Genomic DNA, 15,532 nt, shown 5'->3' on the forward strand with positions numbered 1-15,532 from the left:
AGGGATGTACTAGTTCGTCTTTACGTCTTCCATTTCAAAAACAAGCTTCTGAGGGAAGCAGGAAGAAAAAAAGACATTCCTGAGCGTTTTAAACAAGTTTCTTTCTATGGAACTGGATCAGTGGCAACACCAAACTAAGAAAACTCTGGATAGGTGCTCTACCCAGCGACTCACCCCTGTGTCGTGAAAATAAATAGATTATAGTACATTATAAATGTGGGAGGCACTCATAAATACCTAGGGTTGTGTATAATAACCACAATATACAGGTCCTTCTAAAAAAACTAGCATATTGTGATCAAGTTCATTATTTTCTGTAATGTACTGATAAACATTAGACTTTCATATATTTTAGATTCATTACACACCAACTGAAGTAGTTCAAGCCTTTTATTGTTTTGATATTGATGATTTTGGCATACAGCTCATGAAAACCCAAATTTCCTATCTAAAAAAATTAGCATATTATGAAAAGGTTCTCTAAACGAGCTATTAACCTAATCATCTGAATCAACTAATTAACTCTAAACACTTGCAAAAGATTCCTGAGGCTTTTAACCCCTTAAGGACATAGGACGTACCGGTACGCCCTATTTCCCGAGTCCTTAAGGACCAAGGACGTACCGGTACGTCCTGACTTTAAAATCGGCATTCCGGCGCCGCAGGGGTTAATTTGAACAGGATGCCGGCTGAAATCATTCAGCCGGCATCCTGTTAAAACGCCAGGGGGGGTCATGTGACCCCCCCGTGTCGGCGATCGCAGCAAACCGCAGGTCAATTCAGACCTGCGGTTTGCTGCGCTTTTTGCAGTTTCTGATCCCCGCGGTCCCTGATCCGATCCCCCGCCCGCCTCCCATTGAATAATCGTTGGTGTACAGTGGGTATACCAGGGTGCCAGCACATTGCTGGCACCCTGGTATAAACGGCTGACATCGTTGATGCGATGTCAGCCGTTTAACCCTTTCCATACAGCGGTCCGTACGGACCGCTGTATGGAAAAGGTTAACAGTAAAAGGGAGCTCCCTCCCTCTCCGATCGGGGGGCTGCTGTGCCTTTGCAGCCCCCCGATGGGAGAGGGAGAGAGCCCCCAGACAGCCCCCCCCGAGCCCCGTCCTTACCCTTCCCCGTCTGCGCAGTTCTGACCATAACTGAGCAGACGGGGAAGGTTCCCATGACAACAGGACGCCTGCTCAGGCGTCCTGCTGTCCATGGTGCTGAACAGATCTATGCTGAAAGCATAGATCTGTTCAGTGTAAGTAAAATACAGTTACAGATACCTATATAGGTTCTGTACTGTATTTTACAGACATCAGACCCACTGGATCTTCAAGAACCAAGTGGGTCTGGGTCAAAAAAAAAAAAAAAAAAGTGAAAAAAGTTAAGATAAAAAAAAAACATTTATCACTGAATAAAAATTAAAAAAAATAAAATAAACTACACATATTAGGTATCGCCGCGTCCGTAACGACCTGATCTATAAAACGGTCATGTTACTTTCCCCGCACAGTGAACGCCATAAAAATAAAAAAATAAAAACTATGAGAAAATTGAAATTTTGCCCACCTTACTTCCCAAAAAAGGTAATAAAAGTGATCAAAAAAGTCGCATGTACGCCAAAATAGTACCAATCAAACCGTCATCTCATCCCGCAAAAATTTTGACCCTACTCAAGATAATCGCCCAAAAACTGAAAAAACTATGGCTCTTAGACTATGGAAACACTAAAACATCATTTTTTTTGTTTCAAAAATAAAATCATTGTGTAAAACCTACATAAATAAAAATAAAGTATACATATTAGGTATTGCCGCGTCCGTATCGACCGGCTCTATATAAATATCATATGACCTAACCCCTCAGGTGACCACCATAAAAAATAAAAATAATAAATTGTGCAAAAAAAGCAATTTTTTGCCATCTTACGTCACAAAAAGTGTAATAGCAAGCGATCAAAAAGTCATATGCACCCCAAAATAGTGCCAATCAAACTGTCATCTCATCCCGCAAAAAATTAGACCCTACTCAAGATAATCGCCCAAAAACTGAAAAAACTATGGCTCTCAGACTATGGAGACACTAAACAATTTTTTGGTTTTAAAAATGAAGTTATTGTATAAAACTTACATAAATAAAAAAAATTGTATACATATTAGGTATCGCTGCGTCCGTGACAACCTGCTCTATAAAATTACCACGTGATCTAACCTGTCAGATGAATGTTGTAAATAACAAAAAAAAAAAAACGTGCCAAAAAAGCTATTTCTTGTTACCTTGCCGCACAAAAAGTGTAATATAGAGCAACCAAAAAACATATCTACCCTGAACTAGTACCAACAATACTGCCACCCTATTCCGTACTTTCTAAAATGGGGTCACTTTTTTGGAGTTTCTACTCTAGGGGTGCATCAGGGGGGCTTCAAATAGGACATGGTGTCAAAAAAACCAGTCCAGCAAAATCTGCCTTCCAAAAACCGTATGGCATTCCTTTCCTTCTGCTCCCTGCCGTGTGCCCGTACAGCGGTCTACAACCACATATGAGGTGTTTCTGTAAACTACTGAATCAGGGCCATAAATAATGAGTTTTGTTTGGCTGTTAACCCTTGCTTTGTAACTGGAAAAAAAATATTAAAATGGAAAATCTGCCAAAAAAGTTAAATTTTGAAATTGTATCTCTATTTTCCATTAAATCTTGTGCAACACCTAAAGGGTTAACAAAGTTTGTAAAATCAGTTTGAATACCTTGAGGGGTGTAGTTTCTTAGATGGGGTCACTTTTATGGAGTTTCTACTCTAGGGGTGCATCAGGGGGCTTCAAATGGGACATGGTGTCAAAAAAACAGTCCAGCAAAATCTGCCTTCCAAAAACCGTATGGCATTCCTTTCCTTCTGCGCCCTGCCGTGTGCCCGTACAGCGGTCTACAGCCACATATGAGGTGTTTCTGTAAACTACAGAATCAGGGCCATAAATAATGAGTTTTGTTTGGCTGTTAACCCTTGCTTTGTAACTGGAAAAAAAATATTAAAATGGAAAATCTGCCAAAAAAGTGAAATTTTGAAATTGTATCTCTATTTTCCATTAAATCTTGTGCAACACCTAAAGGGTTAACAAAGTTTGTAAAATCAGTTTGAATACCTTGAGGGGTGTAGTTTCTTAGATGGGGTAACTTTTATGGAGTTTCTACTCTAGGGGTGCATCAGGGGGCTTCAAATGGGACATGGTGTCAAAAAACCAGTCCAGCAAAATCTGCCTTCCAAAAACCGTATGGCATTCCTTTCCTTCTGCGCCCTGCCGTGTGCCCGTACAGCGGTCTACAGCCACATATGAGGTGTTTCTGTAAACTACAGAATCAGGGCCATAAATAATGAGTTTTGTTTGGCTGTTAACCCTTGCTTTGTAACTGGAAAAAAAATATTAAAATGGAAAATCTGCCAAAAAAGTGAAATTTTGAAATTGTATCTCTATTTTCCATTAAATCTTGTGCAACACCTAAAGGGTTAACAAAGTTTGTAAAATCAGTTTTGAATACCTTGAGGGGTGTAGTTTCTTAGATGGGGTCACTTTTATGGAGTTTCTACTCTAGGGGTGCATCAGGGGGCTTCAAATGGGACATGGTGTCAAAAAAACTGTCCAGCAAAATCTGGCTTCTAAAAACCATACAGCGTACCTTTCACTCTACGCCCCGCTGTGTGGCCGTACAGTAGTTTACGGCCACATATGGGGTGTTTCTGTAAACGGCAGAGTCAGGGCAATAAAGATACAGTCTTGTTTGGCTGTGAACCCTTGCTTTGTTAGTGGAAAAAATGGGTTAAAATTGAAAATTAGGCAAAAAAATGAAATTCTCAAATTTCATCCCCATTTGCCAATAACTCTTGTGCAACACCTAAAGGGTTAACGAAGTTTGTAAAATCAGTTTTGAATACCTTGAGGGGTGTAGTTTCTTAGATGGGGTCACTTTTATGGAGTTTCTACTCTAGGGGTGCATCAGGGGGCTTCAAATGGGACATGGTGTCAAAAAAACTGTCCAGCAAAATCTGGCTTCCAAAAACCATCCGGCGCACCTTTCACTCTACGCCCCGCTGTGTGGCCGTACAGTAGTTTACGGCCACATATGGGGTGTTTCTGTAAACGGCAGAGTCAGGGCAATAAAGATACAGTCTTTTTTGGCTGTTAACCCTTGCTTTGTTAGTGGAAAAAATGGGTTAAAATTGAAAATTAGGCAAAAAAATGAAATTCTCAAATTTCATCCCCATTTGCCAATAACTCTTGTGCAACACCTAAAGGGTTAACAGAGTTTGTAAAATCAGTTTTGAATACCTTGAGGGGTGTAGTTTATAGAATGGGGTCATTTTTGGGCGGTTTCTATTATGCAAGCCTTGCAAAGTGACTTCAGAGCTGTAGTGGTCCCTAAAAATTGGGTTTTTGTAAATTTCTGAAAAATTTCAAGATTTGCTTCTAAACTTCTAAGCCTTGTAACATCCCCAAAAAATAAAATATCATTCCCAAAATAATTCAAACATGAAGTAGACATATGGGGAATGTAAAGTCATCACAATTTTTGGGGGTATTACTATGTATTACAGAAGTAGAGAAACTGAATCTTTGAAATTTGCTAATTTTTCCAAATTTTTGGTAAATTAGGTATTTTATTATGCAAAAAAATTAATTTTTTTGACTTTATTTTACCAGTGTCATGAAGTACAATATGTGACGAAAAAACAATCTCAGAATGGCCTGTATAAGTAAAAGCGTTTTAAAGTTATCAGCACTTAAAGTGACACTGGTCAGATTTGCAAAAAATGGCCTGGTCCTTAAGGTGAAAATGAGCCTGGTCCTTAAGGGGTTAAAAACTCCCAGCCTGGTTCATTACTCAAAACCGCAATCATGGGTAAGACTGCCGACCTGACTGCTGTCCAGAAGGCCATCATTGACACCCTCAAGCAAGAGGGTAAGACACAGAAAGACATTTCTGAACGAATAGGCTGTTCCCAGAGTGCTGTATCAAGGCACCTCAGTGGGGAGTCTGTGGGAAGGAAAAAGCGTGGCAGAAAACGCTGCACAACGAGAAGAGGTGACCGGACCCTGAGGAAGATTGTGGAGACGGACCGATTCCAGACCTTGGGGGACCTGCGGAAGCAGTGGACTGAGTCTGGAGTAGAAACATCCAGAGCCACCGTGTACAGGCGTGTGCAGGAAATGGGCTACAGGTGAAGCAGCACTGGACTGTTGCTCAGTGGTCCAAAGTACTTTTTTCGGATGAAAGCAAATTTTGCATGTCATTCAGAAATCAAGGTGCCAGAGTCTGGAGGAAGACTGGGGAGAGGGAAATGCCAAAATGCCTGAAGTCCAGTGTCAAGTACCCACAGTCAGTGATGGTCTGGGGTGCCATGTCAGCTGCTGGTGTTGGTCCACTGTGTTTTATCAAGGGCAGGGTCAATGCAGCTAGCTATCAGGAGATTTTGGAGCACTTCATGCTTCCATCTGCTGAAAAGCTTTATGGAGATGAAGATTTCATTTTTCAGCACGACCTGGCACCTGCTCACAGTGCCAAAACCACTGGTAAATGGTTTACTGACCATGGTATTATTGTGCTCAATTGGCCTGCCAACTCTCCTGACCTGAACCCCATAGAGAATCTGTGAGATATTGGGAAGAGAAAGTTGAGAGACGCAAGACCCAAGACTCTGGATGAGCTTAAGGCCGCTATCGAAGCATCCTGGGCCTCCATAACACCTCAGCAGTGCCACAGGCTGATTGCCTCCATGCCACGCCGCATTGAAGCAGTCATTTCTGCAAAAGGATTCCCGACCAAGTATTGAGTGCAGAACTGAACATAATTATTTGAAGGTTGACTTTTTTTGTATTAAAAACACTTTTCTTTTATTGGTCTGATGAAATATGCTAATTTTTTTAGATAGGAAATGTATGCCAAAATCATCAATATTAAAACAATAAAAGGCTTGAACTACTTCAGTTGGTGTGTAATGAATCTAAAATATATGAAAGTCTAATGTTTATCAGTACATTACAGAAAATAATGAACTTTATCACAATATGCTAATTTTTTTAGAAGGACCTGTATATAATACTGTTAACAATTTGTTAATAAAAATGTAAATTTTTTTATATATATATATATATATATGTTGTAGTTGAAAGACATTTTAAAAAAAAATGATAAAATGAAGTCATAGTATATAAAAATTATTATTCACTGTTAATAAGTCTTCAAAGGAGTAATTTTCGTTAATGTCCAGTAGGGGGGAGCAGTTAGATCGAAGTTGTTAGTAATCCAGATTCGTTCATATAATTTATGAATGAATAGCCTAGTATGAGGCAGTACGATGTTGTAAAAGTCTCCCCTGTAATGTATCGGCAGTTTTGTGTATTCTGATACAACAGAGAGCGTACTTTTGATTTAAAAAGTTCCTTTTGACTAAAAAATAGCTGTATATATCTCTCTATAATAGGAGAGAGAATATTTTGATACATCTTGTTGTTAAATGACAGTGACACATTAAATGTACTCCTTGTCCTATAATTCAGTTGTATTGAAAATATATTTGTAGCGCTATCTTGTGTATAATAAAAGTAATTTATAATGTCCACTGTCATAGCGATATGCCGCTCAATGGGCATTTGCCTACCAGGGGGAATAGGAACAGAGGGAAGGACTCCAACATTGTGGGCCTTACCAGGACTCCATGTTAGGGGGACAACAGTATTAATACCTGGCTGTGATCATCCCTATCACCTGAACGCATTTGCGAACTTATGCGGAATATACCTTGGACCTCTAAAGGAGTCTGATGCAGGTACGATTATCAAAACGTACATATAATTGGCCCAATATAATGCTATCTAGCATACCCATTGGCCTAATCATATCCCCCTGTATCTATTAAATGTAGAGCAATTATTCTATTCTGTCTATGCGACCTGGCTGTTATCTTTCAGCACCTTTGTGTGTGATCTGGCCGCACGCTAGTATCTATATGGTTGCATTTTTTTCTGTATAGACCTATAATTTTTTATTTTACCTCCTGATGATCCCATAGCATTGTCTAGGGGGAAACGCGTCGAGGTAACTAAGGTGTGTGATTATCTAATCAACCCTTACCAATTGTATGTTTTGTATATGTCTGTACTAATTGTATTTGTTCGTTTATATTATTCCATCCAGCTGATCGATATATGTGTGATTAACTATTATCCTACCTCTTACCTGGGGAAATCTAGATCCAATCCCACTACACCCTTATAGGGACCTGTGAGCGGTAGTAGAATAGGTACGTGGACAGGGGGTCTCCACCTTCAGGAGCCCTCCCTGGGCTGAGGTCATAGGATAGGGGTAGATATAGGGATAATTATCCCCTCACCCCAGGCCATTAATTTATTCTGGATGTGAATATCGGTTACACTATTCTGTGTGTGTATATTATTTGTGTCATAAATTGGACCCAACCGGGATCCTTTTTAAAGTATACCAATAAAAATAGTTGTTTTAGGGGTTTTCTCTCTTTATGCTGGAATTATGGATATTTATATACCCACTAATATTTCGATTTATCGATTCTGCTGGAATTTGATTGTTACATTTGTCGCATCTATGAAAGTCTTTGGATGTGAGCCAGTTAGATAAACTGCATGGAACTTTTGGGCTTCTCTTAATAGTAGGAGCTACCTTTAAGCCTAAATTTGCGGCTTTAGTGTAAATTATCTGCGGCCTACTGGTTAGAGAAGGTCCTATTGTTTTGTCTTTCAGAAGATAAAATCAGTGTTTGTTTATTATTTTCTCGATTGTTTTATGTTGGGCATGGAAAGGCAGAATAATACGAAGTGTGTCTTCTTGTTCTGATTGTTTATCGCTAGGTTTGAAAAAGTCCCTTCTGTCCATGGATCTCACTTTTTCTAAGGAATTTTCTATTGAGTCTATAGGATAAACTTTAGTCAGGAAATCTTGTTTTAATCTTGTGGCCTCAGATTTGAATGGATCATTATGTGTGCAGTTACGTCTTAGCCTTCTAAATTGAGAAGCCATCTGGGGAGGTGGCAACTGGTATATAACAGATTTTTTTGCACCTTAGAGCGAACTTTGGAAGAAGACTGAAAAGGTACCGCCGATCTTTTCAAGATACAGACCGCTCGATATTCAGCATCTCCAATTATTCTACCTGAAGGACAAACACCACGCCGCTGCTCCCGCTCACATGGGACACCACGTCACGGGCAGGGAGAGCTCGGCCGGCTAGTACTTCACCTTCCCACGGACATCAGGATGGGTAACATAATTGACAGCCTGTCATCTGCATAAGTTACTTGCTCCAATCAACTAAATATAAGTCCTTGCCCCTGGAGCGGCATATCACTATGACAGTGGACATTATAAATTGCTTTTATTATACACAAGATAGCGCTAGAAATATATTTTCAATACAACTGAATTATAGGACAAGGAATACAGTTAATGTGTCACTGTAATTTAACAACAAGATGTATTGAAATATTCTCTCCCTTTTACAGATATATATATACAGCTATTATTTAGTCAAAAGGAACTTTTTTAAATCAAAAGTACGCTCTCTGTTGTATCATAATACACAGAACTGCCGATACATTACAGGGGAGACTTTTACAACATCGTACTGCCTCATACTAGGCTATTCATTTATAAATTATATGAACGAATCTGGATTACTAACAACTTCGATCTAACTGGTCCCCCTACTGGAAATTAACAAGAATTACTCATTTGAAGACTTATTAACAGTGAATAATAATTTGTATATACTGTGACTTTATTTTATTATCATTCTTTACTTTTTTCTTTATTTTTTAACATTTTTTTCATACATTTTTGTAAATTTCAGTTGATCAACTACAACATGTTTTTTGTTTTTGTTTTTTACATTTGTATTAATAGTATCAATAAATTGTTAACAGTATGATATATATTGTGGTTATCATACACAACCCTAGGTATTTATGAGTGCCTCCCACATTTATAATTTACTATAAAGTTTCTTTGTATGGTGATCTCTCTCTAGCAACTCTAGTCAGGAGGGGTTAGTTTGCTAAATATACCACCATCCTGAGAGAGAATGGAATCCCATATCGCTGGGTTTTTCCAGTGAAACTTATTGTCAGTAGAAATTGCACTAACTTTATTTTACTTTCTCCATCTCAAGCTGCAAACGTTTTGGAGAGGTGGTCCTTACTCCAGCCACAAGAGAGAGCCAGATCTCCAGGGAAACAGAAGCCACCCACGCTGACCCAAGAATGGACTGTGGTGAAATCCACAAAGTGATAACCTCCATAGGTGCCAACCATGTAAGGTATCTACCTGCCTACACCATTCTACTGTAAATTAGGTGTGCTTTCCTCCACTTTTGACCCATCTATATATCTCAAAACACACAAATGTTATAGTCCTTGACTTTCTCATGTACTTCGGAGACTCCCCCATATACGAGCTGTTGGTTGCCTGTTGGGACATCCAATAAGTCTTGTCTTGGCGGTGGCTGTTGGACATCCGCTGTTAGATAAAATTCATATTTTTCACCACATTTTTTTTTCCGTTTTAGCTATTTTTGTTCTTCTTTTTCTCAGCTGATATTTTCTAGTTGTTTTTACATCGCAACCTGGATCTCCCCCTCTCTCTCTCTCCAACCCTACACATGGCAATTGTGACTGGGTGTGGCGATCTACTAAAGACTGTATGGTTTCTTAAAGTTTTACTATCTTTGTTGTTTATTCTTTTCTTTTTTTTAGGGTGACATATCATTATCCGCTACTGATTTACTGACGCATCTTTGCACTCTATTGTTATATGTAGCATTGTACATTTTATATGGCATTACAGGGGTTTATGGGAGAGTTCTTAGGTACCTGATATGGCATTAAAGATTTCATCCCTAAAAGTCAAACGGTTGAACATCCCTTTCAAAAGAGCATGCTTCTGGAAAGAAGTATCTAACTTACGTTGTGACATTATAGGTGCCCAGGAAACTCATTTATTGCCTAAAGATAGTTCAGGGTTCAAAATAAGCGCTTTCCTCATATCTTTCACTCCCACCCTAAAAAGAAAAAAGCGGGGGTGATGCTAGCCATTAAAACTACAGTCTCTTTTAAACGCATATCTACTACTACAGACAGCCAAGGCCGCTACATTATCATTGTCTGTCTTTACAATCAGCTTTACACTATAGCATCCATATATGCACCTAATAAATCACAGCTTCACTTCCTTCACCGCTTCTTCAACAAACTGACACCAATAAGGCCTCATGCACACGACCGTTGTGTGCATCCATGGCCGTTGTGCCGTTTTCCGTTTTTTTTCACGGACCCATTGACTTTCAATAGGTCCGTGGAAAAATCGGAAAATGCACCGTTTGGCAGCCGCATCCGTGATCCGTGTTTCCTGGGCGTGAAAGAAATATGACCTGTCCTATTTTTTTCACGGCCAACGGTTCACGGACCCATTCAAGTCAATGGGTCCGTGAAAAATCACGGATGCACACAAGATTGTCATCCGTGTCCGTGATCCGTGTCCGTTTTTTCCTATCATTTCAATGGCAAACTTGACTTAGATTTTTTTTTTCATTTTTCATGTCCGTGGATCCTCCAAAAAACAAGGAAGACCCACGGACGAAAAAACGGTCACGGATCACGGACCTACAGACCCCGTTTTTGCGGACCTTAAAAAAAAACGGTCGTGTGCATGAGGCCTAAGACAGGAGTTTACGATTGACAAGACACCTGTGGACAGTAAGACAAAGACTTCTCATTAAGAGAGTTATTGCACAAAGAGGAGATTTTTTACCCATGGCGCATATTCCATGCGTCTGAAAAAGACTTTACTTTTTTCTCAAGCCCCTATAACTCATACTCCCGCATAGATATGGTATTAGTGGATATAAGACTACTACAAAATATAATTTCATCAGATATCCGTACCATAACTTGGTTCGACCATGCCCCTACCTCCACACTCATTAACCTACGATACTCTCCCTCGCGAGCCCCGTGGAGATTGAATAATTACATTTTGAATAACCCTAAATACTTACCTCTATTCCGCACCACTCTTCAGGAATATTTTACTCTTAATAACTCATCTGAGGTCTTGTTGCCACAATCTGCTGCGCTCACAAAGCGTTCATGAGGGGTATCTTTCTAAAATACTCTGCTTTGGAAAAGAGAAAGAGAAATCAAAAGATCAAACTATTCATCGGCCAGATTAGGCCAGATTAGATAAGTAGAGCGTGACAACCAAAAGTAGAGCGTGACAACCAAAAAGTATGATTATACTACAGTGAGCAGGGCCCGGTGTAGTAGAATACAGTGACTGCACCGGGCCCCGCTGCCATTACAGAACCAGATACCCGCCCCCATTCACTACACAGGGACACTGTTATGGGGGATTTGTGGATGACACATTAGATAAGATGCTATATATGTGTCATCCACAGATCCCCCCATAGCAGTGTCATGCCATCCACAGATGCCCCCATAACAGTGCCATCCACAGATGCCCCCATAATTATCCCCCATAACAGTGCCATCCACAGATGCCCCCATAAACAGTGCCATCCACAGATCGCCCATAATAGTGTCATCCACAGACCACCATTAGTTAAAAACCCACCAAAAGTACACCTTTTGGTTCAAAAAAATTTTCTTTCTTATTTTCCTCCTCAAGAACCTAGGTGCGTCTTATGGGCCAGTGCATCTTATAGGGTGAAAAATACAATAACTATCTATCTAATGCAATTAAACAGTAAATCACAGAGCACAGTAATAACACTGCTGTTTCTCTCAGAACTTTAGAAAAACTGCAGAAAATGGCTGCTGAGGAGGTTGTTATAAAGCCCACAAGCAAGAAGCAGGGAGGGATCATGGGTTCAGATGAAAAAAAAATCTAGAATATTCAAAAATATGAATATATATCACTATATTCTAAATATTCGCGAATTCTCAAAGTGCCGATATTTGTGATTAATATTTGCGATTTGAATATTCACGCCCAACAATAATAATCTACATGCGTTAATGCAATCCAGATTTGAGTTCTACCTCCGCAAATCCAAATCCATGTATTACTGTTGCGGAAACAGAGCTAATAAGGATTAAGGCTAAATCTGCCAAATCTAGGATCCCCTTTTTATATGGCAGAGCAGGTAAGGAAATTATTAATCCACAAGAAATAGCTGATGAATTCGCCTCATACTACTCTAAATTGTATAATCTCGCCCTAGATGCTGATATTCCTCAACCTACTGAAGAGATAATTAACACCTTCCTGAATAATATCTCTTCCCCAATTATCGTCAGAACAATTAGATATATTAAACAAAGATATCCATATTGATGAAATCACTCAAGTAATAACCTCTCTCAAACTAAACAAATCAACAGGGCGAGACGGGTTAACCAATGAGTACTACAAGACATTTTCCCCGATCCTCTCTCCATACCTAAAGGGATGTTTCCTGCAACTCTTTGGAGGCAACCCCATTCACAAGGAAATGCTCTCAGCCCTAATAGTCACACTTCCCAAAGCAGGCAAACCTCCCGACACTCCAGCAAATTTCCACCCCATATCATTACTCAATTCCGATCTCAAGATCTTTTCTAAATTATTGTCCCATAGATTGGTAGATATTTTGCCTACTTTAATAAATAATGACCAGGTTGGATTTTTGAAAAATAGACATCTGACGGTACCAGAAGATTTATAGACCTCCTGGATATAATATGGAGACGTGGAAAGCCTTCTCTGCTCCTATCTTTGGATGTGGAGAAGGGATTCAACAGGGTTAATTGGGGCTTTCTGAGAGCCATCCTAGCTCTTTATTCTTTCCCCAATATGATAGTGTATACTTCAGGCTTTATATCCTCTAGGTTTGACATTATGAATGCAACCCGACAAGGTTGTCCCATGTCCCCTCTCATTTTCGCTTTGATCATGGAACCCCTAGCGGAAAGCATTCGAAGCTCACCCGAGATCACTGGGATTAAATCCCGAATTGGTCTATTTGCAGATGATACTATTTTGGTCTTATCCAATCCCTCCCATTTCTTGATTGCAGCCAGTTGTATTATTAATCACTTTAGCGAAGCCCCCTATTACAAAATGAATGTGAACAAATCACAGATATTAACGATGAATATAGACCATAAAGTACTCCGAAATTTGAAAACACAATTTCAATGGGTCAAAACCGACTTGCCATATTTGGGAATAGTGCTCTCTTAACCACCATCCACACTGTTCCAAACTAACTATCTCACATTATTAGAGGAGGTTAAGAATAAAATATCCTCCTTGAGGTTGTTTGGCATGTATTGTATGACGAATGCCATATTAACTATTAGTTAGTAAAGACTACAATTTATGTAAGAAATGACATCTCGATTCCCTCAGGCTACTAGACAGGTTTCTATGTCTTTTCATTTCCGTAGTATTTTTATGTAATCTGTATAATTAAAAAGAATACTATGATACTTGTAAATCACATGTTGCCTTATGTAAACTTGATGGTATTTCAATAAAAATTTATGTGGCTTAAGGAAGGTTCTGATCATGCCCAGAGAGTGCAAATTTAAGCTGTTCTTACCGTATGTGGATAAGAATGCATTCCACTTGCAGTGAGAGAATGGTTTGCCTTTAATGGCTTGATGTTCCAACTCACTGGAATTCCTTCTTGCATATGTGTCACGACCCTTGGTCATGGTCGTGACTCCTTGGGAGCCGCATGCAGGTTTTGGTGTTGTGTCAACCGCAGCTGGGGGCACTTAGTGGTTTGCCTCAGGTGCGGTTGCCGTGGATAACAGGCATGCGTGCGGTTGCCCTTGGCAACGTGTTTTATGTGCACTCCCTTTGTTTGTTTGTGGTGCACTAGGTCATGTGTTATATGCACGGAGACACCTTCCTTCACCTGCGGTTGTCCGCGGCAACGTCTGTTGCTGTGTGCATGTTGTGGCAGGGTCTCGGCCTGCGGGCTGTTCCCCAGTAGATGGTGGCCACGCATGCCGTTGCTGGCGGTAACAGGTGAGTGTGTTTGGGTGTTATGTATTGTGTGCACTTCCCCTTATATGTGTGTTTTCCCTTCTGTGTGCTGGAAGGGTTAACTTCCTTCCCAGTGTGTGTGATGTCACTGGGTGTGGTTGACCGGTGGGTGTGGCCTTTTGGCCTATATAGCCTGAGTCTCTTGCAGGCTTCAGTAGGTTGCTTCAGCCCTGCTAGCTGGAGCAGCCTCCTGTGTATTTTACCATCTACCAGTGGGGGCCTCCCTTCTGGTCATAAAACTTTGTTATTCGGTGTTATCTAGGTGTGTGTGGGGTTTCTGTATCATTGCAGCTTATGGTCCGGGTCCCTGTGTGATGTCTGTGTGTGCTGTCATTGTTGGTGTCCTGAACAAACAGCACCTGCACATGGGTTCCTGGTTGTGTTGTTCTGTGGCAGGTGAGTGTTGTGTTGATTGCGTTTGCCTGTCACTGCCATAAGGTGTTTTCTGTTTCCCCTTGTTGCTTGGCCATTGAGACTCCTGCTCCTCCGTGCCAAGGAGGAGTAGGTCGTCTCACCCAGCTCCTAGGTCAGGGATCTGCGGAGGGTCAGCAGGGATCCGAGGTTCCTGAGTATGGGCCCTCCTACCATCAAGGTCGGCCCATGCAGGTAGGAGACAGGGTCAGAGTTAGGGACGCAACAGGAGGTGACCTGCTCCCTAATTCTGTGTTGTTTGGCCAAGTGGTAACCCTACCACCTCCTGGCACCGCACGGCTGGGGGTTTCCCCCACCGCCAGCCGTGACAGTATGACCAGAAGGGAGGCCCCCACTGGTAGATGGTAAAATACACAGGAGGCTGCTCCAGCTAGCAGGGCTGAAGCAACCTACTGAAGCCTGCAAGAGACTCAGGCTATATAGGCCAAAAGGCCACACCCACCGGTCAACCACACCCAGTGACATCACACACACTGGGAAGGAAGTTAACCCTTCCAGCACACAGAAGGGAAAACACACATATAAGGGGAAGTGCACACAATACATAACACCCAAACACACTCACCTGTTACCGCCAGCAACGGCATGCGTGGCCACCATCTACTGGGGAACAGCCCGCAGGCCGAGACCCTGCCACAACATGCACACAGCAACAGACGTTGCCGCGGACAACCGCAGGTGAAGGAAGGTGTCTCCGTGCATATAACACATGACCTAGTGCACCACAAACAAACAAAGGGAGTGCACATAAAACACGTTGCCAAGGGCAACCGCACGCATGCCTGTTATCCGCGGCAACCGCACCTGAGGCAAACCACTAAGTGCCCCCAGCTGCGGTTGACACAACACCAAAACCGCGGGTAACTGCATGCGGCTCCCAAGGAGTCACGACCATGACCAAGGGTCGTGACACTATGATAGACCATCTGTATAAGCGGCATGAAGTGGACAATAATTACAGCATGCACCAGACCAGCATGTTAATTTGAGCTCATGTTGTTGAAGCTTATCAGGGACGCATGTTCGCAT

The sequence above is a fragment of the Bufo gargarizans genome, chromosome 2, assembly GCF_014858855.1.
Source record: "Bufo gargarizans isolate SCDJY-AF-19 chromosome 2, ASM1485885v1, whole genome shotgun sequence".
Taxonomy (NCBI): domain Eukaryota; kingdom Metazoa; phylum Chordata; class Amphibia; order Anura; family Bufonidae; genus Bufo; species Bufo gargarizans.